Genomic DNA, 23,754 nt, shown 5'->3' on the forward strand with positions numbered 1-23,754 from the left:
AAGTTAAAACTAATATAATTTGCTGAAAGAAAGGTGGTAAGATATGATGAAATAGCTTTTAAAATAATCTTTCAACCATGTAACTAAAAGATAACTTTAAATAACAACTTTAATGGCCTAAAGTTAGGTATTCAAAATAACAACACAAAAATAGTATCTCTTCATTATACTTAAGTACCATCACCATATTCTTATTTCTGTTTTTGCTCATGTCTAAAAAACTTCAAAACATGAAAATCTATCAAATAAAAGCATTTATCTTTTTACTTTACCTATATGGATAGGTTTTAACAGGGTCACAAACAAGATGCATGACTTTATTTGTCTTTCTAGTTTACTGTTCCCTGAAGAACTGTACAAGATTAATTCTTATGCTAGAGTGAAGAATAAGAAACAAAGAAAAAGAACAGATGGTTCTGGAAAGGAATATTTTCAGTTCAGATAACTTCTGTTTGAAATGCACAATCAATATCAAAGCCTGTATTCAAATGCTCATGTTGAACTTCACTCGTAAAAGATCACACTAATTCCCCCATTAGTATAAGCAGAGTTTACCTATTCTTCATTTTTACCTCATAAATCCACCAGGTAGTGATGATGCCATTTGATAAATAACTTCTACTTAAAGTAAGCAAAATGACTTACATATCATTAGTTGCATTAACTCACACATAACATGTGTGACCAAATTCAGTCAATCAGTAGGTAATTACTAAGCCTTCCAATTTACATAGAACCTTAAAAGGCTTAAATATCAGAATAAAGACCCTTAAAACTAGTTAATGAGGTAGAAACTCAAAACTGAGCAGACAAAGCTAGGGTAAACCGATGCAGAAACAGGTTCAGAGAGGCTCTGCCCTCCCAGTTAAATACGCTTGTGGTTTTCTGAGTATACCTAAGTGCACATCCACTTTCTGACATCCTTGATTTGTAGAATTCTTTTCCTCCTGAGGGACTTGACCACTCTGTGGGTCCCTGTGGGCACCCACATTTTCCTTTCTTTACTCTTTCCTGATCTTCCCATTCTTTTTCTTTTTTTTTTAAGAAAAAAAAATGAAAACTGAAGTGCTTTTTAGAAGAATTATTTACTGTATTTGTCAGATCACATTATTAATTTCATTTTTAAGCTATAAATTTTCTTTAGTGAGTGGTTTAGCCAATACTTAGTTTTCCTCTATTTTGATTCTATATAACTGTAATTAAACTTTTTGCCTTCAAATAATTAAATGAAGAAAGCATTATGTATCCCTACCCCTAATTAAAGCAAAAAGATCCCTACTCTCTAGCTTGTATTTTCAAAAGGGTAAGGAGACATGTCACAATGGTGACGAAAAGCATCGAAGATTTTGATTTTAAGAATGAGAAGAATCAGGTAACAGCATAAACTATATTCTGAAGACAGAAACAAGAGGAAGTCTTCTGGGAGGGGAAAAGAAGGCTGAAGGCTCTATCACAAGGTAAACCAGGTGGTCCTGTCAACAGACTAGCAATTTCAGCGTCAGTATAATCTCACATCTACTGCAGGCCTTAAAACCAGAGCAGGAATTTGGTGAGACAGTGACTGCTCTGCTGGGGAAGGCTGGCATCAGTGAAGAATTATGGTCTGCCATTCTCCTCATCTGTGAGGGCTACGACTAGATACAAGTGAGAGAGGACTTGCTGTTTTGATACTAACAGTATAGACTGGAAAGCAAGGAACAAGGGTGACTCAGAGAGGCTTGGGATACCCTGTCATGGTACCTGGAGGGAAGACAGCCACAGGAGCAGTTGTAGAGCATGAAGGATCTGATGTAGTCTTACAGGAAAGTTCAAGCAGTAGGAGAGCTCTGATAGCAAAAGAAACAGTGGTTGGAGACACCCACACTCCCTGAAGAGGAGCAAGTTCCAATGGGTGAGAGTCAGTGAAAAAAAATACCACATCTATGGCTGGCATAGGATTCTACCTCCAGGCCACCTTTAGAAGCATGTGTTGACTACTCTAAAGCTTAGCCTCTAAAATCTCAAGATATCCACAGCTTCCTCCCTTACAGAGAGGTGATTTGCTGAGCAGGATCTGACAGTATTCAAGTCTAACCTATGCTAACTACATCCGGATGTAAGTTTACTTCCGTGTGTGTGTGTGTGTGTGTGTGTGTGTGTGTGTGTGTGTGTGTGTGTGTGTGTGTGTGTGTGTGTGTGTGTGTGTGTGTGTGTGTGTGTGTGTGTGTGTGTGTGTGTGTATTTTTTTAAATAATTAATTTTTGCCAGTCCTGGGGCTTGAACTCAGGGCCTGGGCACTATCCTCAAGCTTCTTTAGCTCAAGGCTAGCACTCCACCACTTGAGCCACATCACCATTCCCAGCCTTTTCTGTTTATGTGGTGCTAAGGGCTCCATGTATGCTAGGCAAGTACTCTACCACTAAGCCACATTCCCAGTCCACTTTCAGGACCCAGAGCTCAGGCCTCTTCCTTCCAAATCATCACAAGGAGGCAAACTGGTGGGAAGGATGGAACGCATCCCAGAACTGCATTCTGGTAGTGATCATGTGATCACTGAATCATACGATTTCCACAGCTGCTGGGTAGGACCTGAGAGTGCTGAGACCACCTATAGAAATTGAAGCTTGTTGTGGTTTCTTAACCCCAAACACTTCCCAGGAATAATAACAGTGTTGAAGAGAGTGAACTATGGAAAGCATGCTCTAATAGTTTGTTATCATCTTCCTTTTCTTTTGGCAGTACTGGGGTTGGAGTTCAATCTATTGCACTCTACTACTGGATCCATACCTCCAGCACATTTTGCTTTCATGTAATTAATATTATTTTTGATAGAGAGTTGACCTCATACCACAATCATCCTACCTTAGCTTCCCAACTAGCTGCAACTACTGATGTGAACCATCATACCTAGCTTATGTTTTGAAATAGGATTCACTAATTTATGCATAGGTTGGCCCCTTGAAGCTGGGGTCATATTCATGAGCCACAATGCCTGGCTTAGATTTTGATTTCTAATAGGACTTGTAGAAATCACTAAAGGTTAATACATAATATCACAGTGTTAAAACAGAGACTGTTGTATTTACTATTGCTTTTTTATGACTCTGAAAATTATAAACTCCTCTCACATTCTCTATACTATTAATAAGACCAAGGCTCTAATTTAGATTATTTATTTATTGAATTAATTTATTTTTGTAGAGGAAAGAAAGACCCTATGTTTGGGACTGTGCTGTTGATACTTTCTTCTTCTTCTTTTCCTCTTTCCTCCTCTTCCTCTTTCTTCTTCTTCCTCTTCCTCCTTCTTCTCCTTCCCCTCCTTTTTTGGCAATACAGCTGTTTTCTATTGTAAGTTAGTTTGATGGTCTTTATGATATTCTTAATTGATCTGTATTTTTAAGATATGTTATTTGGTGCAAATGTCTATATCTGAATTCTTTTATCTAAGATCAGAGATTAATCTTTTATTTATTCAATAAATGTGACATATAGGTAATATATTAAAAGATACATATTATAATTACTAGAAGTTTTAGTCAATTCCAGGGTCTCCTTGCATCGAGTTTGTGTGGAGAGTTATGATTCTGATTTTCTTTCCATTATGATATAGCTCCTTCTTTAATTTTGTGGCATTTAAAATCAATTCCTTGCTATTCATGTCTGATGTTTTTTGCTGTGATGTGTCTAGAATCTTGGATCCAGTCTACTGGGGGTTCTATATGCTTCTGTAAGCAGTTAAGATTTTATCTCTTAAGAGTGGGGAAGTTCATAGCTATTGTTTTACTGAATAGGTTTTCGACACTTTACTGTTAAATTCTTCCCCTTCATCAATCCCAATTATGCATAGATTTGATTTCTTAGCTGACTCTATCAATTCCTGTGCACATGCTCAGAACCTTCCCCTCCCCCAACTAGAGATCGCTGGAGGGAGCTGGGTCAGGTCTGCAGCAGGAAAGGGACTGGAAAGGTTAGATTCAGGTCCCTGAGATGAGTGTGCACTATTACTTTTGGACAGATTATCAGAAGCCATTGGAAATATATAAAATCTGGGCTTGGCAATATTGGCTCAATAAGAAGAAAAATGACAGCCTTATGTATGTGATTACATTTTGATCCCTTGACAGTTTTAACTTACAAACCATTCTACACTAATGAATATCTTATTCTTATTTGCTTGTAAACTTTTTCAGTTAACTAAACCTCACCAATGAAGGACAGGAAACATTTTTGGTGTGCCTTTTTATTATATCCGTTTTTAAAGTGAGCCTCTCTGTTTCTTTTAATGTGTAGCAATCCTCATTTGATGACTCAGCATCAACTGCAGACAGAGCTGGGTCAGGTGATCTAGTTTCCTGCCATCACCTGGAAGGTTTGTGGAACACCCCTGGAGCCTCAGTTTCTAAATATATGAATAGGGAATTATTCTCCCCAGTCACAAGATGGTTGTGACTAAATGGAACTGTTTAAGAACAATAGTAGTTATCATCATCATTCTTTGCTGTAAGATAGTGGTTCCTTCAGGAATAATAGAAGGATATTAGCCTTTTTGTCTATACACTAAATGGTGTAAAAACTGCTGAGCTTTTAAGTTTTCTATGTTTAGTCCTACTCCTTTCTGTTATTAGCTATTAATTCATTACAATAATGCCCTCTCACTGTGGTAGTGTATTTGCTCCCCTCCTAAGTTGCTGACTTCTGTAAACAGCTGTTGCACAAGGTTCAAAGATAAGCCAAATGATTCTCTTGTGTTTATTTCATAGTGAAGGGTATGAACTTCAGACCATGTGTCCTACAGTGTCACATGTCTGAATCTGAACTATTAAGTAATCTGAATATTCTAAATTTATAAAGTATACTAAAATACCTATATGCACATTTGTCTTATTTATTTTATTTTGTACTGCACAAAGTAACTTACTCCCTTTTTCATTCTAAATAAATGTAAATCTTTATGGTATGCATCTAATCCTATTAGGCTGGTGTTTTTTGATTAACCCTGCTTTATCATATATTACATGTGATGCCTCTAAATTACCTTTGGGCACAAGGTCCATAATTTTAGAAAACATGATGGATGAGTATTTTAAGTTATTAAATGATGATAGCGCTGAAAGTAAAATTTGGAAGCAATGCTAATTTTGTCTTGAGTTCCTCTGGGAAAATTCACTAAACTCTCTTGGCCTCAGTTTCGTTTTTTAAAAAATGGAGAGTCATACTTTTCATCTTATAAGTCAAATAAGTGCAGGCCACCAAATTTAAATTAAAACTTTTTGTTAGAAATTTTAAATTAATTCTTTTTGGGGTCCCGTCGAGGGGCCTGAACTCTGGGCCTGGGTGCTGTCCCTCAGCTCTTCAGCTCAAGGCTAGCGCAATATTAAATTAATTTTTATTTCATTCATTTATTCAATGAATATATTCTCATTATCAAAAATCATAAAACTAGGTAGATCGAAAATACAGGATGTCATTAATTCTATTGTTAATGCCATTAATCCAACTACTGTTAATATTGTAAGTGTTCACACTAAATCTCACTTTTTAAGCAACACCATTCCATATACACTATTGTGTAATGTTTAAAACATCAATTTAATCTGCCTCATATATAAGACTTTATATCAATAGCCAGCAAATATTTTTCTATAAAATTTAGTCACAGAATCTCCTTCTTGTATTTATTTCCCCTTAATAATTTTTTAAAATGTAAAACCATTCTTTGTTCTGATTGTACAAAAATAGGTCTCAGACTGGATTGGGCTGGTTTGCTGATGTGTTTTATGTCAATGGATAAATTTCTGTAAATTTAAAAGTACTTTAAGCAAAACTAATATATGGTACAGTATATCTACATATATATACAGAGATATCATGTTCTCTCATATAATATATGATATTCCATATATAGTATACATATATACATAGTAGTATACACATACAGAAGTTTACTAGTGCAAGGATACCACTGAACTTAGGCAGTCAATACTCTATTAATATTTACTTTTTCATTGCTTTAAGGTGAAAAAGAGTTGTGAGATGAGCATCTCTACGCATATTTATTGTTGTATGTGTTCTATACATACATAGCTATTTCATCAGGTTAAATGCTGGATGTGCAATTTCTGGTCAGAGGGCACTGATTTATTCACACACTATATCTTTGGAAGCAAAGCAGCCACAGGCAAATGTAAAATAAATGCACATGCAGATGCCTGAATTATGCTGATATGTTTAAAAGCATCTTAAACATTTCTTATGTACAGTAAGAGGTCTTAAAATATTTTCATATATCCTATCTCATAATAACATTTCATTTCTTTTAATAGACCCATGTTAAATTCTAATCACAACCTCAGTTCAAAGAAATAATACCCAGAATTAACAGCAATAATCATCAAAATATTAAAATCTCACATAATTCAATGTTTCTTTTCCTGCAGAGTTTCAAAATCATTATATTTAGGAGACTTTCCCTCGTTTTGATATATACATGTAGATAATACTGAACAGGAAATACAATTTGTCTTATCCACTAATGCTCCTCTTACATTAATAGTCTTTTTTTTTTTTTGTCAGTTGTGGGGCCTGAACTCTGGGCCTGGGCACTGTCCCTCAGCTCTTCAGTTCACTTGAGGCACAGCACCACTTCTGGCTTTTTCTGCTTATGTGATGCTGAGGAATTGAACCCAGGGCCTCATGCAAGGCAAGCACTCTACCACTGAACCACTTTCCCAGCCCTTAATAAAGTCTTTTGCTTTGTTTTGTTGATGTTGGAGTACTTAAAAAAATTATCATGCACATTTCAACATAATTTAAACTTTCTAAGTTGTACACTTGCAAAATGGAACCTCTTATAATTCTGACCTTTAATTCATTTATTCAGCAAATATTTATTGAGTGTCTATGCACTAGAGGCCAACCTACATAGGACACGTGTGTATGTAAGTCAACAAGAGAGTTGTGGCCAGCGACTCATAGGAACTCTCACTTTTCAAGTGCAACATGAAAGAAAATGTCCAAGGAATCCTATTTGTATTATTGTAAGATACCTAGTCAAGGATCAAGAAATAACTTCCATCTCTTCTTCACCAAGAAAATGAAGACAAACATAAAGTTGTTATAGGTACTGCATTAGATAATTAGCCAAATCTTTGCCAAAAGATTTACCACACCAAATTGGCAAATGTGTCATATATAAAGGAAAACAAGTGTACAAAACTTTAGAGAAAGTTATCATTCACATGCTTCAGAAGATCTTAAATTCATTATCAGACAAAGTAGACTTTCCCTAACATGATTTATATACACAACACATGCATCTTTTCTTCTTGCTAACATCCGGAAGGTTTTCACTCAGACAGAAAGCATCCTTAGTAGTTTAGGTTGTTTTTAAAAAAAAAAAAAAAAACCAGTAAGGCCTTGAGTTTGATCCCTAGCACCCCCAAACAGCTCCAATCAAAAAAAATGGGACAGCAGAGCTGTTTGGTTTAAAAGTAAGCCCCAAGGTTCTGAGAGAAAAAAACATGAACAGGCACAGCTAAAAAGGCAGTAGACCAGACAAGAGGGATGATGGCTGCCTTCATTCACAGGTACACTTTGGAGGCAAGGGCATCACCAATATGATGTAGCAATACAATGGTGAACACTACATCTGAATCTAAACAATTATTTCATCTGGTATACAACAATAAAATCAAGATACTATCATTCTCATCCTAATTTTAGTCACTCTAAACCAGAACTGTTGAAAGGACCAAGAACTCATTAAAAAGTAAACTGTTCATTACCCATTAATGATTGAAATGGGTGTCACATATCCTTCAAGGATTATAAAAGCATCTTTCTATCTGATTTACTTGCTTTATATTATTTTATTTTTTTGGTCGGTCATGGGGCTTGAACTCTGGGCTTGGACAGTGGCCAAGTGTCCGAGTGTCCCTACGCTCTTCAGCTCAAGGCAAGCGCTCTACCGCTTGAGCCACAGTGCCACTTGCGGTTTTCTAGTGGTTTATTGGAGATAGTCTCAAACTTTTCTGCCTGGGCTGGATTTGAACTGTGATCCTCAGTTCTCAGCCTCCTGAGTAGCTAGGATTATAGGTGTGAGCCACTGACGCCCAGTTTACTTGCTTTATTTAATTGGATTTTTAATCTACTACAAATAAAAACTCAAATGCTTAACACTCCTTTTATCTGATGTAAAAAAAGGTCAGATTTTTTGTGGGGGGAGGGTCTGGTAGTAGGGACTGAACTCTGGGCCTGGGCGCTGTCCCTCAGCTCAAGGCTAGTGCTCTACCACTTGAGCCACAGCGCCACTACTGGCTTTTTTTTCTTTTTGCTTATGTGGTGCTGAGGAATCAAACCCAGGGCCTCATGCATGCAAGGCAAGCGCTCTACCACTAAGCCACCTCCCCAGCCCCCAAATGGTCAGATTTTACAAAAAAAGTTGTATTACAATCTGTAATCTAAGGGATGTTTTTCTTAACTCTTGACCTAGTAATTTACAATATGGTTTCCTAAATAATGGCAATAGCCAAATCCTATTGTCTATTTTTTTAGCTTAGTTTTGAATAAAAGGAATTCTATTAATTACAGAGAAGGAGCTTTTAGAGTTATTAGGTCAGTGGTTTCTCTTAAAGTCATTAGTGTCAGTGGTTGACACAAGCAACATCAGCATCAACTAGGGACTTGGAAGAAATGCAAGTTTTTAAGCCCTACTCAGATATACAGGACTTGAAGCACTGAGACAGGAAGACTACAAATCTGTGTTTAACAAGCTCTCCCCAGGAATCCGATGCATTCTGCAGTTGGAGAACCATTGAACTACACAGACTTGGATAATTCAACAAGAGTATTAAACAGATTGGAAACCATACTGTACTCAAAACATGTGCATAATATAAGGTATGGATCATTTAAGAAGAATAACAGTCTTCAATAATTTTTAAGTTTTGTTAATAGCACAAGGAATTTAAAACCATATGGTGCTGAATTTGCAATTTAACAACAAACTTCTACTTGCTGTTATATTTAAAAGCAAATGGGACAGCCAATTCCTAAATGAATGGCACATCATCGCTGCATAACACCAGGTTTTATGTGCTTGCCACCAAGGTTTAGGAGCTTATTTTACTATTAAGTTGTGTTACTAAGTCACTTAATACCATTAGAATGAAAAGATATGGTCAAATTTATGAGGCCAAGAATGAACCTCCTGTGAGCACTTTATACCACATTGAGAATCTAATTATTGGTCTGCAACACAGCATTTATTAGTTTTTTTTTCTCCTTCTTCGTAAGACCATGTCCCAAATCAGCATACAATAGTTTCTAGTTCTAAGGAGTCATTAACATGTAAAGCAGCTATTTTATCTATTTGTGATAGTTCAAAGGTAATATAACTGTTTCTTAGCGATAGCACTATCAGATAAGGTTAAAAGTGCTTTTTAAGAAAAAAAAAACAAACTTGGGGCTGGGAAGGTGGCTCAATGGTAGAGTGCTTGCCTTGCATGCCTGAGGCCCTGGGTTCGATTCCTCAGCACCACATAAGCAAAAAGAAAAAAGCCGGAAGCGGCGCTGTGACTCAAGTGGTAGAGCGTTAGCCTTGAACTGAAGAGCTGAGGGACAGCGCCCAGGCCCAGAGTTCAGGCCCCACTACCGGACCCCCCCAAAAAACTTTTTCAATAATGAGATCCTTACCTAAATGCAAAATACTGTAATTAGGAAATAATTTGTTCCATGAGGGATTGCATATATTAATAGTGTAATCCTCAGTTTATACACATCAAGCTAGCTTAATACATTAAATATGTAAGAGAGAGATCCAAAATAAATCTTAAGATCTTCCATAGTTCCATATACATTTTAAGTTATTTATTGAAAATATAGTTAAACTATAAAGAAACACAGACAAATCCTCCCAGCACCAATACAAAAACACGCAATGTACAGCCCAGTGTAATGCCATAAGACATATACTCTATATGAAAAAAGAAAATTTTGCCAGCCATCCTAGAAGAAGCCTCATAGTGCCTCAGTAGTAGTTCTATTTCTCTGCCTACAAGTAACCTAATTCTGGCAATTATTATCTTTCATTTCTTTATAAGAAATATCAACCAAGCTGTAATCATTAGGCACTACTACAGCCCTGTCACTTAAAAGTGGCTTCTAATACTTTCATCTTTATTAAGTTATCTGGACACACTCAAGTCATTTGAACTGCAGGAGACATACATTATGTTTTCCTCACTATGTATGTGTACAAGTTGTCACATTCTTCTGTGTTTCTGAAAACTGGAAGATGAATCAGAGACCTGATTGTTTTGGTAAGACTATAGGCGATATGACCTCTTAGGAGGAATTTATATGATTTACTCTTCTCTGGAGACATTAACTTCTATTGATGATTATGGCCTAGATCCATTATTTCAGTATGGCTTATAAGAATGGCTGTTTTCTATTTTTATACTTCCACTTTTATTTACAAATAGGAATGATCTTACCAAGTGACACTTTGCTAATCTACTTGGTTACCAGTGATACAGTTTACATAGGAAAGCCAAGATGAACAATTCTTTTATTTACCTGTTTTCATGATAACTTGCTTCCTTGTGATTTTGGGAAGATGATCAATTATTATCACTTTTTAGTATCATTATAAGCTTATGAATACAAACATACTAATAAGTCTTAATATTTTACAATTCTCATATTCAGTAAAACTCAAAATTCTTATCTTTAGCCAGTGGAAGCCTCTTTAAGTTGATTCCCAGGTCTTTTGACATTACTCTATTTGCCTTTGTTAGCTTCTCTGTTACCTGGTTTGTTGAGATGTTTCAGACTAATCTCATATATTTTCAGTTCAGTCATTTCTCCAAGAAGCCCTGGTTCCTGGGAGATAAGAATTCAAGCTAGAATCTGCATATTATGGATGCTAATAGCTATTTAGTTCATCATTGTTCCTGGGTCTTTTTATTTTCAAGAGAGAAACATACATATGCATAGGTATACATATTCATGTTTTTTAAGATAAAATATCTCCTATGTTCATGCTAATATTTTAATAAAAATTCAGAATTGTATTTTTCTAATGCTTTTACCATATTATTCATTCATTTAAAGTTTATGTTTCAGTAGGTTTAGGATACTCGTATTAAATTGATACACCCACATCAAATTTTATCACTCTGCAAACACTCAGGAGGTCATTAGCAGTCATTTCCCACTTTCCTTCAACCTTCTAGTATTAGGTAATCACTAATGGACATCTGTCCTTGCACAGGGGCCATGCTAATCTCTGTATCACTTCAATTTTGGTATATGTGTTGCCAAAGCAAACCCTGCATTCTGTCTCTATAGATGTGTCCATTTCAGAAATTTCAGTATGCTGTCTTTCAATTGTCTAAATCTTATTCTCTGGTAGATTCATCAAGAAGAGTTCACAGAAAGAACAATTTCTATGTTCCTATATGTTGACAATACTGTGCCTGTGTCCTTTTAAAGAAGGGTTAAAAATCATTTATTCTTCTAATGGCTGCTATAATTCCCTTAAGCTAGTTAGTAGAATGAGAATATATTTGTAATGGAAGCAGTCTGCACTCAAATTTAGGATAAAACAGGAGTTAATACTGGTCCCAGTATTATTTATTCAATCAATAAATAACCATAATCATCAATGGTTCTGTATCTATAGCACTTCATCATTTTCCCTTGAAGTCCTTGTCTGTATAGCATCTCCAAACACTTTCTTTTCCACAGAACAGACGTTTTCCAGAGCCAAAAGATGCCCAGGTTCCCAATTTCTTTATTACTCCCAGAAATTCACAAGCACAACTGCGCACTTCACCAGAAGGAGTCATTATATTTACACCTAAAAACATGTTAAGAAGTTTGGAGTTATGGGAAGGAAGTTTCTTTTATCATACTCCTTCCTAAATTTGAAAACTGATGTATTACAGTTGTAGAAAACTGAATTTAAATGAGGCATTTAAAAGACATTTATTTCATATTACATTATTTTACATTACTGAAAAATATCTTACTGTGATCAAAGGATTTGCTTTAGGTAATGCAGCGAGACAATAACCAAACAGATTCTGAGAAACCAGGATTCAAGATCCTAAGGGCAATGTCCTTCCTACCCTGTACGAGATAGTGCTTGGGCTCATTAGGTAGATGCTGCCAATATCTATTATTGGAATAGCTATTTAAGTAGCCTCTTGATTACAATTCTTTTACCTATAGGCAAGAATTTTGGTAATTCCTTTGAAGTACAATTATAGTGACTGAGAGGCTAGATCATTATATCAAAGTTTATTCTGATTTCAGATTCTCAGGCAAGTAATTCACTTCCCACAACTGGAAAGGAGAAGGCCCAGTGAACGATGATGTTACTGAAATTATATTTTTTAAATCATATGCATAGATTTCCCCAAACATTTAACTTACAAACTAAAACGTTTCAATACTTCTATACCTATCACCAAGATGTATTATGCTTTGAATTCCTAACTACAAATATTACCAGCTTGAAAAAATAGACTAATTAGCTCAGTTTCCATTGTGAAGTATGTCTGGATTTTGATTTGAGAAGCCTCATAGGTTTCTAATAGTCTGTGTCTTCCCTATCACTTAAACCAGGTTTTCCTTTTTTCCCTGGCTCATATCTGAAGTTTTGTTCTCACTCTCTTCTTCCTCGAGCAAGCACGCAGTGTTTCTGAAATTTCTTAAGGGACATTTACTGTTTGTAACATCAGGAAGAAGGCTCTCTGATATATCTTCCTTAACACTTCCAATGTCTAGTAGGAACAGATAGAATACAAATGGTGCAGTTGCCTCAGTATTCTCAAATTCTTTCTATAGTACTAATGTGCACACAACGATTGTTGGAGTCTACATACTTACTGCAAATAATCCGACTTTTAAAAAAATAGTTGCTTGAGGAAAATACAAAGGAATTTCGTGTGTGTATTTTTTGAGAATATGAAATACTCTCTATATACTATATCATATCGCATTTGGGTTGGTGTGCATGTGTGTCACAGAGAAATCTGTCCTTTTAAACTGCTTTTGCTAATACAAAGCCTAAGCAGTTGGATCTGAGACGGCAAGGATTTATGACCAATCTGTTTGCTGAAGCTTTTTGTCACCTCCATTTCCATGTGAACTGAGGATAATATGACTAGATAGTCAATGTTGGTGTAAATAAACAACCTTCAGAAATGGAAATCTATAAATTGACTATAAAGAAAGAAAATTCAATTATCATTAAGTAAAGTCATTTTCTTTCTAAAACAGATGTCAGAAAAGGAAAAAAGGTGACTTTCAAGACTTTATAGGTTGGATCTTCAGAAAAGCTACAACAACTGAATCCTGAGTAAGACCAGGGGCAAAAATTTAGTTAATGATTTTTTTCTAAGTCTGTTGTGATTTTCCTTTAATATGTTTTCTGATCATAACAATTTTTCTAGTTTGCAATGGGAATTCTGATAAGCATAGAAAAATAGAAGCAAAGGAAAGATCATTTACCAATCAGAATCTTGTTTATATTATGGAATAGCTCTGTTCATTTTCATCTATCTCTCATAGATTAAACCACATTACAGAGGGGGCTTGGTATCCTGTTTTATTTATTACACCAATAGTTGCTTATGACACTAAATAAATTAGCAAGCATAAATTATTGCTGCCCAGGATTCTACGATCTGCACCACCATTCTATTATTATTGGGATGTTTTCTTACTTACTAAATACATAAAATATACCCATTAACTGCTTTAGGGATCATATATCTTTTATACTACTTCCTTAGGAGATTCCTTAATGTAGAATAACAGAAACTAAAGTAACTACTGTTTTCCCTCCAAGGGCCTAGGACAAGCTGGGCAACCAGTGTCCCATCAAACCACAAACCAGCCCAAATAAACAAATACTGTTATTAAGGATGTTCTTATGTATTTAATAGTTTAGAACAACTGTAAGAAGTTACATTCCTATCAGAAAGGTCTGAAGGAGAATTTCTGCTGTATTTTCACCAAACTTGGTATTTAGCATGCTTTTTAGGTCTTACTATTTTAATAGAATAAAGAGCATGAGGAGGGGAAGGACTCCAAGTGTTGGTTTTTTTACTTTGGTTATTTGAAAAGTGGGCAGTCAATGACTTTGCATCTCTTGAGAAATGGGAGGGGTGCAAATGTCCTTGGAAGTACAATATGTGTCCGCGTAGATATGGTCCAGATGAGTGTTAGCTAAACTCCACTATTTGAAGGGCTTTTTAAAATCTGCAGTAGGATAAAGTCCTATGAAAAATTTCTGGCAGATGCCACGTGTCTAGATCTAATATTAGTTTGGAACTGGCTTGGAATATAATTAAAGAGATTCTATACAATGTTGATTCAGTACAAATTATTAATAATTATAATGAGCAGATATTTTAAACATTTTTACAGTTTCTTTTAAGATATAATAAATCTGAGCTTTCCTTTCTCATTTTTTTAAGTGAATAAAATACAATAAATAAGAAATGGACTCTGAATTTTTCTTCAGAGTCTGGAGAAATTTATTAAGCTGCTGTCAGCATATGGTAGATTTACGAGCTATTTCTAAATGCTTTTTGGAATTCTCTAATTACATAAAAGCATACCAATTGCATTGGTAAGCCTCCACAATTTATGTCTACTGATAAAGCCAAAATATTTTCATTTGCATTGAAATGACAAAGTACTGTTCCCTTTCATATCTGTTTATCAGAGTAAGACTCAAAGTTGAAAATAATTCTAAATTGTGTACATCTACATCTTTCTGCATTCTCAGTTACTTTGTCCTCAATATGACTGACATAAATAAGTAAATAAAAGGTGGGTGTATTATACCACAATCATCAGAGTGACAGAAAAATGTGGAAATAGATATATCCATCTCTCTCTATATATTTGCTACATATTTTTGGACAATTAAATACAAGTTAGTCTACTGATAAAGAGAGGGAGGGAATGAAGAATAATTAAAGCTTGGAAAAAAAGAATGTTTGCAACCTAAAGAATGACATGGATAAATGTAAGAATTTTGCCTCTGTTTTGGAACAGACTTAAGTATCATGAATAAATAATTTCAAATAAAATTTGAATAAAATGTTATTAACTCACAAGTCTTTTGACTGCATCATGGTTTAGTTTTTATAGCCTGATTAATCTTTTGCTTAGAAAGATGTTATGGATACAGAAGATCATTGCTGCCTTACTTTTATGAGGTTTAGATGTTCAACCATAAGCAACAAAGCAAAATAGAAAGGAAAATAGTGGTGTCAACATTGGTTATGGTACTAATATGTAGACAGGGTCATGGTTTTGGAACATACACAGCAGGGTCTAATCTCTAGTCAGTTACTCCTGAATATCTAAGCAATTAACTTCTCAGAACACTTCAGAATATCTTTAATATTGAGGTCATATAACACCCCCAGTACTGATACTGTGTATTAAGCACAAGATAAACTCTCAAAAATAATGTTATTATCACCCTGACCAGTACCACTACTATCTTCCTCCTCTTCTTCAACATAAATTATGGAAAACAACCATAAACTCTTGGTGAGGGTCTTTGTTTAGAACTTATTTTTCCCAAATCTCCAATGTTTGGGCATTTGTTGTCATTCTGATTGTCCTCAATCTTGAGTCATTAGCTTCCTACCTTCCCCCTCCCCCATTATTCTTTACCACACAACTCTATTTTCTTTATCACATTTATCACTGTCAGAAATTACCCAGTGGATGTATGTAACATTTTGTCCCCTAGCATGAAAATTTCACGAATAGAGGCACTGTCTATTTGTTCACTATTAAATTCTCCGAGTGTAAGACATAGACTAGCATGTAACCAAATGTTCACTACACTTACTAAACAAGCTAATAATCAAGAACTAATTTTAAATTAAGAGAGAAAAGTCAACCAAAACTCATTCTTCAGGTTTAAACTCAGAGTTATTATTATTATATCTTCAGGTTTAAACTCAGAATTATTATTATGCTATGTTTAGTTATATAGATCTTAGCATACATGCCAGTTACTTGAATTAATAGTCAAACCTAAACTGAACAAGACAATGCACTCCTATCTGATTGGAAGTATTTGGCAGAAAACAAGAGATCATTTTGTTGATGTTATGTTGGGTTTGGAGACTGAACTCAAGAGTATTATTCACAGTGAGAACATAACCTACCACTGAGCCACATTTACAGCCTTTAAAGAGATGACTATTTAATAATCCTAAATGTTAGAATAAAGGATTGAAATACAGAAGCTGGCAGTGACTTATAAATTAGAACAACCATGGCAATGATTTTTAACAAGACCATCAAAAACTCTGTTAAAACATATTCAACAAGTAAATTTACTAAGCTAAATAATGCGTATAAAACCAAAGAGTCAATTCCTTCTACTTCTTTTCTAACTTTCACTTCCTGACAAGGAAAACAAAACAAATGTTTAGAATATCTATAAAAAAAATCTCTTTTGTTCTCTATGCATAGCTCTAAAATCAGAAACAAGACAAGGATGTCCACTTTCTCCACTAATCTTCAATATAGTGCCAGAATTCCTAGTAAGAGCAACAAGGAAAGAGAAAGACATAAAAGAGATCAAAATAGGGAAGGGAGAAGTAAAACTATCCCTATTTGCAGATGACACAATCCTATATTTAAAGCACCCTAGAGACTCCTCCTTCAAGATAGTAGGGCAAAGTTGGGGGATATAAAATCAATCCACAAAAATCAGTATGCCAATAATGAGAAGACTGAGACTGAAGTAAAGAAAGAAAAGTCATTTGCAATAGTACAAAAAAATACCTAGTAATCAATCTAACCAAGGACAAAAGGGACCTTAGCAATAAAAAGTACAAAATTTTTTAAGAGGGACATTGAAGAAAACATAAGGAAGTGGAGCCTCCCATGCTCCTGGATTGGCAGAATACCATGAAAATAGCTACCTAAAGCAACCTACAATTCAATGCCCATCAAAATCTCAGCATTATTCTTCACTGAAATAGAACAAACAATAAAATAAAAAAATTCGGATGGAACCACAAAAGGCTCTCAATTGTATAAAAGCAATCTTGAGCAGAAAAGGTAGGTGCTAGAGAACTAGAATTCCAAACATCAACCTATACCACAGAGCTACAGCAACAAAAACAACTGTGTACTGGCACAAAAACAGAAGACCATGATACAGGATAAAAGACTCAGAAATAAACCCACAGACCTACAACCAGCTAATATTTGAGAAGGGAGCCAACATAGGTGGAAGAATGACAGCCTCTTTTCTAAGTGGTGCTGGGAAAATTGGATATCCATCTGCACAAAACTGTAAATGGATCTGTAGCTATCACTTTGTACCAGTATCAATTAAAAAATGGAGCAAAGACCTCAATGTAAGACCTGAAACTATGAAACTATTACAGGAAGGAGTAGGGGAAACATTTTGACTCCTCAACACAGTAAGAACTTCCTGAAAAAAGACTCAGAAGTATAGCAGATCAAAGAAAGAACTGACAAATGGGACTGGATCAAACTAAAGTTTCTTTATAGCAAAGGAGACCGTTAACAAGCTAAAAAGACAGGCTACACAAGGGAAGATTTTTGCCAGCTATACTTGAGACAAATACCTAATTTCTAGAATATACAGAAGAGCTTAAGAAACTAAACCCTCAGAGAATTACCAACCTCACTAATAAATAGGCAAATAAGCTAAATATAGATTTCCCAGAAGGAGAAGTAAAAATGGCATATTAAGAAATGTTTGACATCTCTGGACATAAAAGAAATGCAAATTAAAACAACAGTGAGATCCCACCTTACTCTTGTTATAATGGTCATTATCAAGAAAACGAATACTAACAAATGCTGTTAAGGATGTACCCTATACACTGTTAGTGGGAGTGTAAACCTGTTCAAGCATACTGGAAAACAGTATGGAGGTTCCTCACAAAACTAAACATTGAACTACTCTATAATCCAGCAATTCCACTCATGGGCATTATCCAAAAGATTACAAAGATTACAAATTTACCAGATTACCATAAAGCCACCAGCACACCCATGTTCACTGCAGCACTATTCACCATACCCAAGGTATAGAATCAGCCCAGATACCTCTCAATGGATAAATGGATCAAGAAAAAGTGGAATATATACACAATGGAATTTTACTCATGCAGTAGAAAGAATACTGCATCATTTGCAAAGAAATGGAAGGATCTGGAAAAAAGTCATGTTAAATGAAGTAAGTCAGGCTCAGAAAGCCAAAGAATGCATGTTTTCTCTCATATATGGAAGCTAGAATTAATTTATAAATATATAAATAAACACTTTGGGGTGGCATCCAAGTATACATTATGTGTATTAACTAAAATACAGTAGATTCAGGGGAGAACTCAAATAGTATAAGTCCTTAGAAAGGCTAACTCACAGTCTAACAAAATAAATACCAGGAAATGAGTACTCAAAATGAGGGGGTAAGATAAAGGGAGGTGGGTAGAATAATGAAGACAGAAAGAGAGGGATGAACATAGTCAAAACATTCAATGCATAACCAACAAATTAAGAGAATAGAGGGAAAGGGTGGAGTTGGGAAGGATGAGGGAGAATGATGAAATGGCTGACATTGACCAAAATGAACTTTATTAAAAGCTGCTTTGTCGAATAACAACTCCTTTGTACAACTAAAGATAAACATTAAATAAATAAACAAAAGTAAACAAAGGAAACAAATATTCAAGGATGTTCTTGGAATAAAGAAAAAAACTTCTGTTGAAAATACAGTCACAGACAAAACTCCAGTAAGAGAAATCCATGTCAATATAGTAGAAGGGAAAAACGTAACTTACAGTACTGTGAACTATAAATTTATCTCCACATAAATGAAAATATAGACCTCTTACCTCATCTCTTTCATTTGTCTTTTGTGAATGTGCAGTGACTGATCTAGGGCACACTAATAGAGAAAATGGCAGGAGGAAAAGCTCTAGATCTTCAATATCTGGTCCACACAATAGGGTGCTGCGGAAGAGCTATGATCCCCTTCCCCTCCACAACTGCAGTGGTAGTGACAGACATTCCTGTTTACAGGGTACCTTATGTACATGAAGTGGTCAGCTTTACTCTTTGAAATCAGGAGAGCCCAAAGAGAAGTGTTTAAGAAGTATTTCTTGGAGAAATTTATCATCAAAAGCTGAAGGAGTAGCTAATTTAGTGATGATGTATACATCTATCCCAAACAACTACTTTCCACCCTTATTGTATTGGTGCTGATGTATGTAAGGCTTCTTCCAGTAGGGCTGACTGATTCGACTTGTGAAGCCTGGGCTATGTTTTTTCTCCTGTTGGCAATCAAGAGGACTCTACTGTGTAACCCAAGTCATGAAAAATGTTCAGCCATTCACAAAGGACTTGGGGACTTGGACCTCCTCCTCAACATTTTAAATTACAGTGGTCATGTTAACTTGCTCTGGACAATGATGCATGAGCTCTTTTCAGTCATTAAAAGACAATGTATGGTTTTGGGGGTCCTTTTTTGTCACTCCTCCATTCTCCTCATAGCAGCTTCCCATCTGAAGGGAGGACAGTAAGAAGAATCATGTGGCAGAGCATAGTACTGCTGTAATCCTTTGAGATGTTGAGGAAGTTACACATCTTAACTAAACTACATTCTCATCAATCTGAATTTGCAGTTTGTTACTGTGTGCCAAGAATGGTGCTAAACTAAAAGTAATAAAATAAAAAAAAAGGACTTCATTAAGACAAAGCAAGGTTTCTCTAGCTGGCTCACACACACCTGTAAAACTAGCTAATTTGGAGATGGAGAATGGATCATGGTTCTAGGCCAAGCTGGGTCAAAAAGTTCATGAGACTCTCTTCTCAATCCTTAACTGAACACAGTGGCATGCACCTGCAAAACTGAGATTGCGATGATTACAGCATTAGACCTGCCTGGTCCAAAAAGTCCATGAAATCTGATCTCCATGAGGGGAAGCTGGGTATAATGGCACATGCCTGTCATCCTTCCCATGAAGAGATGCCTGAGTAGGTGGATCAGGTGTGCAATGGGATGGAAAGTGAGATTTTTATCTCAAAAAATAATCAGTGTAAAAAGAAGCTAGAGCCATGGTCAGTGGTATCATGCCAGTCTAGCAAGTATAAGACCCTGAGGTTCAAACCCCAGTATTGGAAAAAACAAAACAAAACAATAGCTGGTTTTATACCTCACATTTTCCATTAGGTACCAAAACTCATTTAGAAACAGGTTTAGGGAAAAGCCAGCTTCCACCATTTACCATTAATCAGAACAAGTTTTAGAGCTGGTATTACTAGTGAAACGAACTGCAGAAACAGTTCTGGAACTGTTGAGACAACATTCTCACAGACAATAACAGTTCTGTGATTTTTGAAAAGAATTATCAATGCAACATAGCAGCTTATGCAGAGGGAGCAAATATTAAGAAACCTGAATTAAGAGTAGGTGTGATTTCTATAATTCACACTGGAGCAATTTCATTTTGCCCATGATGCATGTGAGTCAGTTCCATATATTGTCATATCCCTTTTAAAGTACAAATGAAATTTTATCCATCATAATGAAATATTCAATGTGTCACAGCTGTAACTAACAATGAAAAATAATATAAATAAAATTACTGTTTTTGGAATATGTCTTACTAAACCTTCTTAAATGAAAGTATTAGCTGCTTTTTTTCTCTTAGTAAGAATACCAAAAATAAATTAATATTGAAGATACAGGAAAGGATAAGTCTAAACATGTGCACAATATTAATGCTAAACACATTAGTACAATATAATATAAACAAACAATATCATTTGATACATGCAATTAAAATTGCTCTTTCCCAAGAAATTACCACAAAGGTGTCATTAAATGGGTTAGAAAGTCTCAGCTAGATGTTTTTCTCAAGTGAAAGCAAACACATACATTTACTTTTTAAAATAATTCTCTTCTAGGTTTGTAGTTTCAGAAAAATGCCCCAACAATGTCAATTCAATTTAAAAGGTTCACCATAAATGACCTATTATATTTAATAATGATTTCATTTAGATAGAGTCTCTAGCTCACTGTTTTTGAAAACTCTAACCTCCTTCAGAGAACCATCATGCATAGAACAGATAAAGAGAAATTGGGGGGCTGCTGATTTGGGGGTGCTGAAGGTGGAAGGCAGGTAGAGTCACAGGGGATTATGGGATAGCTAGAGATAAAGCATGTTCTCAAAAATCTTAAATGCCTTCCTTTTTACCCTCTAATCATCCCAAGCCTCCCAGGCAAGTTGCTTATTCATGCTATCAACACACAAATTTTACTTTAAACACCAATGGAAATATCTTCTGTTGGGATTCCAGCAAGGTCACAGAAAAGCAAATGAAGAGTTCAGTCAGTCATCGTTCAGTAAACATTTTCTACTGTGAGACATACTGTGCTAAGGAAAATGATACAAAGTAGTGGAAATCTAATCTTCATTTTTGAGTTGTATAAATTTTACTAGGGGAAAAGAGAGTTAGGGAATACGATGACTCATAGACTGTAAACAGTAAACTGTGATAGTAGCATAATCAGTGCATGCAGGAAAGGGGGTACTTGGCTCTCTGACTGGCCAGAGGTGGCTCTGTGCAGTTCTTACAAAGAAGGTAGTACGTAGTGTTGCAAGAGATCAAAAGAGAGGGGCAAAAATCATAAAGCATACAGATATGCCTGGTATATTTGGCAAGGCAGGGGAGAGGATCACTGCAGTGAAAGAGGAAGGTATTAGGAGTGTAAAGGTTAAAAAAAAAAAACAGAAAAAGATAGTGTGAGGCCAATGTACAAGGGATTTGTGAAACACGTCAGATTCAACTTCCATGACCACAGATATGAGAAACGGTTCCTAAGGAGATCGTGTGGCATGATCTCATCTTCTGTTATTGCCAAAAGGAGGAAGTGACTGAAGAGAGAAGATGCTAGAAGTACAGAGGCCAATCAGTTTTCTGTTTTATTGTGCTGCTTATTCAAAACAAAGTAAGACCATCAACTTGGTTGTTCTTACAGAGCTGTTTATCTAGTTTATGAGTTTTATTTCTTCATTAAAACAGAAGCTTTACAAGTTAGGGATTAATGAGAGTTTTTGCTTAGGTATACCTCAAGATCAAGAACAATGTCGGACATATAGGTCACTTTCAACTGAAATCTGGGAAAAGGTCATGACTTTTCTCAAATTGTGACTGTGTCTGTGAGCACATCTACTATGACTTTATCCATTATCACTGCTCAATCTGACCAGTCCTACCAAGCTTTGTCTGGGTTAGGGTGCCTCAGAAACATATAAACCTGTATGAATCTTCCTGTAAGGGGCACTCAAACTCCCCTCATCAAAACTTTCTGCTTCCTAATAGAGAAATAATGTGGTTCTTAATCTTTCAAAGATGGTATCTCAATAAAGATGTTGATGAGAGACTGAAAAATTTTCCAAGTCCAGCTCTTTCTTCACTTCATAATCCATGCTCTTATTTTTATTATATTCCCCTTTCCCTTGTTTTTCCTAAATTAACAAAATATAGGCTTAGGTTAATATATTTATATAGATAGATATCTATATTATGAATATATAATCTTTTTTTGTTGTATCTTTTTTATTGTGAAAATACCGTACAGAGGGGTTACAATTACATGGGCAAGGTAATGAGTACATTTCCTATCAAGCATTGTTGCCTCCTCCTTTGTTTCCCCTTCCCATCCCTTCCCATCTCCCACCCCTCCACCCACCCCCCTCTCCCACCCCCCATGACCTCCCCCCACCCTGGCAAAGTTGTAAAGTTCGTTTTTCAACATAACGTCTTGTACATCTCATTTGAATATATATTAATAGAGATATTTAAAGTTATATATTTATTTACATATAATTTTAGCTGCTTTCCACAAAACTTATTGTGATACTTGGACTTTAGTTGACTGTTAAGTATCTTGGCTTTTATATTATAGCATAATGTAAACACTGTATAATTATTTTGCATTATAACCTTAAAGTACCATATTATAACATATATTCAAATATAATTTATCTATACTATTAAATGATAATCATTTCTTTAGTTATCTTTCATTTGAGAGATCATTTTAAAATTTGCATATGGTTTTACCATTTTATATCTGTATATATTTCTAATGCTTTATATTGATTTTTAGTAAAAAAAGTTCTAACCACCTCTAGTCTAAGAAAAACTTTAGTGATATTTTTACTTTATTATACCACTGTCAGCCTTTGAGCTATGTTGCATAAATGCCTATGATTATTTTGTTGCATATGATTAACACATTATATTTTGACATTAGGACATTATGGCTTAAAAAATTCTCTCTCTTCGTTTACAATTATGCCTTTTGTTGATACCTATGATGTCTAGATGTAAATCTACTGTGTTAGACATAATGAAAATAACTTCCATATATTTGAGAGAACAGTATAAATCTGAGGCCAATTTTTACAGTCTAGACAGGATTTGGGAGTGGGTGGATTCAAGTAGATTTTATTTGTAGACTTATTTGTAAGACAGTTTTTGTTTAATGAAACATTTACTATAAACACAAGTAATATATATGGATTTTTATAGTATCAAATTTTAGTGTTCATCAAAAGAGAAATCAAAAATCAAAAATTTTTTACCATTCTTTCCTTCGACGCTAGAAACCTAAAGTTACATTTCTGTCAAAAGTTTATGTGATTATCAACCTGGCAGAATACATTGCTATGT

The 23,754-nt window shown here is 35.2% G+C and overlaps 1 protein-coding gene and 1 pseudogene across 2 annotated transcripts in view; both read right to left on the minus strand.

Moving 5' to 3' along the window:
- Man1a1 (mannosidase alpha class 1A member 1) overlaps positions 1 to 23,754 on the minus strand; it is a 159,327-nt gene that overhangs the window by 75,963 nt on the left and 59,610 nt on the right. The gene's annotated exons all lie outside the window — the stretch shown is intronic.
- LOC122103486 lies at positions 11,215 to 11,311 on the minus strand (annotated as a pseudogene).

Source organism: Dipodomys spectabilis, unplaced genomic scaffold (assembly GCF_019054845.1).
Source record: "Dipodomys spectabilis isolate Male_0828 unplaced genomic scaffold, ASM1905484v1 ptg000001l, whole genome shotgun sequence".
Classification (NCBI taxonomy): domain Eukaryota; kingdom Metazoa; phylum Chordata; class Mammalia; order Rodentia; family Heteromyidae; genus Dipodomys; species Dipodomys spectabilis.